The sequence below is a fragment of the Anolis sagrei genome, chromosome 8 (assembly GCF_037176765.1).
Source record: "Anolis sagrei isolate rAnoSag1 chromosome 8, rAnoSag1.mat, whole genome shotgun sequence".
In the NCBI taxonomy this organism is placed as follows: domain Eukaryota; kingdom Metazoa; phylum Chordata; class Lepidosauria; order Squamata; family Dactyloidae; genus Anolis; species Anolis sagrei.
In genome coordinates, this window is record NC_090028.1 from 34,210,486 (window position 1) to 34,213,967 (window position 3,482).

Genomic DNA, 3,482 nt, shown 5'->3' on the forward strand with positions numbered 1-3,482 from the left:
GTTGGATTGGTCCGCGCCGCGGCCAATCACGCGCAGGAGCCCGCCTCCTCGCCTTCCTCCGTCCTATCAGCGCTTTGTGATTCCCGCAGTAACTCTTGTGAGGTTCTAAACGAGGCCGGCACCTGTTGCTAAGGGAACGCCCTGTGCCTGGATTCTGATTGGACCATGCACCTGCCTATTCCTGAACGGGGTGGAGAATGCTCTGGGAGTGACAGGAGATATAGCCAATCTGTAACAGGAGATGGTTCAAGGCTACCAATAAAAATCGAGAATCCGCTCAATAGAAAAGCCGAGTTGGTGAGAAAGAGATTTTATTTGGGACTTCAGTTCCCAGAAGCCTTAGCTACCACGGCAGGCGGGCACCTGTTGCTAAGGGAACGCCCTGTGCCTGGATTCTGATTGGACCATGCGCCTGCCTATTCCTGAACGGGATGGGGAATGCTCTGGGAGTGACAGGAGACTCAGTCAATCGGTAATAGAAGGTGGTTCAAGGCTACCAGTTGGTGAGAAAGAGATTTTATTTGGGACTTCAGTTCCCAGAAGCCTTAGCTACCACGGCAGGTGGGCACCTGTTGCTAAGGGAACGCCCTGTGCCTGGATTCTGATTGGACCATGCGCCTGCCTATTCTTGAACGGGGTGGGGAATGCTCTGGGAGTGACAGGAGAAGCAGCCAATCTGTAATAGGAGTTGGTCCAAAGCTACCAATAAAAATAGAGAACCCGCTCAATAGAAAAGCCTAGTTAATGAGAAAGAGATTTCATTTGGGACTTCAGTTCCCAGAAGCCTTAGCTACTATGGCAAACGATGAAGGATTCTGGGAACTGAAGTCCAAAGCAGCTAGAGGGCCAAAATTAGGGATTTTTATTGAACTTTTGATTTAAAAACATCCTAAATTGGTTATACATGTATCGTTATGCAAATTATGACATTATTAATTAATGACATTTAATAATTATTAAATAATTATTACTTATTAAATTAATTGTTATAATTAATTAATTATAATAAATAAATAATTAATTATAATTAATTATTATAATTAATTATTATAATTATTAATTCGTTGAACTAAAAAAATATTCAACAATTATTAATTCGTTAAATGAAATAATTATTTAATCTAAAACAAAATTAAGGATTTTATTGAACTTTTAATTAAACAGCACCCTAAATTGGCATTACATGTGACTTTATGCCAATTATGACATTAAATAATTATTAATTTATGACATTAAATAATTATTAATTTGTTAAACTAAAAAATATTCAACAATTATTAATTTGTTAAATGAAATAATTATTGAAATAACCATTAGTTCGTTAAATTAACTTGTTTGTTTGTTTCTTTGATTATTAAATTAAATAATTATTAATAGGTAATTATTAAATTGATTGCTAAATTAAATAATTAGATCGGGATCAAATGTGCCGTGATGTTAATTAATTATGAATGACAGATTCATTAATTAACACGAATGGCGCACATTTAATACCGATTTAATTATTTAATTTAATGTGTCGGTCATGCTTAATTAGCTGCAATGTGTCATATTTACCTTTTAGAATTTGGAATTCAAAGGCATTGGCTCTATTAATCTGAATCAGGAGCTAAAGTGTCCCTAAGGATGCATCTACACTGTATAACTTATGTGGTTTGACACCATTTTGCCTACAATGGAGTCCTGGGAGACGTAGTTTCCCAAGTTTCCAAACTGCGACTTCCAGGATTCCATAGTATTGAGCCATGGAAGTTCAAGTGGTCTCAAACTGGATTAATTCTATAGTGTAGATGCACTTGAATAAAAAGTAAAGGTTTCCCCTTGACATTGAGTCTAGTTGTGTCCAAATCTATGGGATCGTGCTCATCTCCATTTCTAAGCTGAAGAGCCGGCGTTGTCTGTAGACACTTCCAAGGTCATGTGGCCAGCATGACTACATGGAGCGCCATTACCTTCCCACCGAAGCAGTACCTATTGATCTACTACTGGACTGGGTTGTGGTGCAGCAGCTTGGGAGTCAACTGCATTAAAATCACTACTGACCGAGAGGTCATGAGTTTGAAGCCAGCCCGGGTCAGAGTAAGCTTCCGGCCATTTGTCTACCTTGCTGTTGGACTTTGCTGCTAAGTGTGAGAGAAATAAGGTTGAACACTGTGAAAACCACCCACTACATGGCTACCAGCCTCCTCCCAGCAGACTCAAATCAAGGAAAAGCTTCATGAGAACCACCACTCCTCTTGGCATCCCTTCAGCAACAGCAAGGGTATCCCTCTGGGCAGCTAGACCAGGAAATCCCAACTGGATGGCCTCCCATGAGGGTCTTCCTCCAGGGGCAAACCATGAATGGGTAACTTGGAAGTCCCTGAACAGACTCAGAAGTGGAGTGGGCAGATCAAAAGACAACCTGGCAAAATGGCACGACCTAAAAGAATCCCACACCTTGTGTGACTGTGGAGCAGAACAGACAACTCCGCATCTGTATGCTTGTCCACTATGCCCTGCCTCATGTACAGAGGAAGAATTGTTGGAGGCTACAGACAATGCTGTTGCTGTTGCCCGTTTTTGGTCAAAAGATATTTAGCTGCCTGCGTGCCTTCAATTTTTACCAGTTTTATACTAATTTATGCAATGCTTTTGATAGGAAATAAGTAAATAGAATTGATGCAGTTTGACTGCACTTCAACTCAATACTATGGAATCCTGGGAGTTGCAGTTTTGCAAGACCTTCACCCTACTCTGCCAAAGAATGCTGGTGTGTCATGAAACTACAACTCCCATTATTCCATAGCATGGAGTCATGGCAGTTGAAGCGGTATTCATTTCACCGTGTAGATGCATCCTTAGAAAGAGACTACATATCTTGGATAAATGGTTACAGATGACGCTAGCACCTTGTTCACCTTCCTATAAGTTGCTTTCCAAGCTCTGCAATGAATACGCATGAATATACCTTGCAATCTATTCGCTCGATGCCAGGAAAATGGAAGGCACCACTAGATGGCGGGCAACATCTGTCCTCTGTTTAGAAAATATAGAAATATTCTTTGCAAAGAGAGAGAAAGAGAAATATCTCATAGGAGAGAGTCGCACCACATGACAATAGCACTTTGATAGCAATTTAATTCCTCTGATAGCAATTTAATTCCTTTAATTCCTCTGTCCGAACCTTAGGGCATCTAGGATTTTTGTGTTTGTTGTGAACTGACTTCAAATCATTTCCAGTTCATGGCAACTTTGCCTTTGCTTTGGGGCTGAGAGAGTGTGGCCCATCCAAAGTCACTCCAGGGATTCGAACTCTAGTCTCCAAAGTTATAATGCAATGCTGAAACCATTACAGTATGCTGACTCTCTCTTGTGTGTCTAAGGATGCATCCACACTGTAGAATTAATGCAATGTGACCCCATTTGAAATGCCTGGGCTCTATGCAATGGAATCCTGTATGAGACAACACTACAGTATAATTCAGTTCAAAGCAGATAAA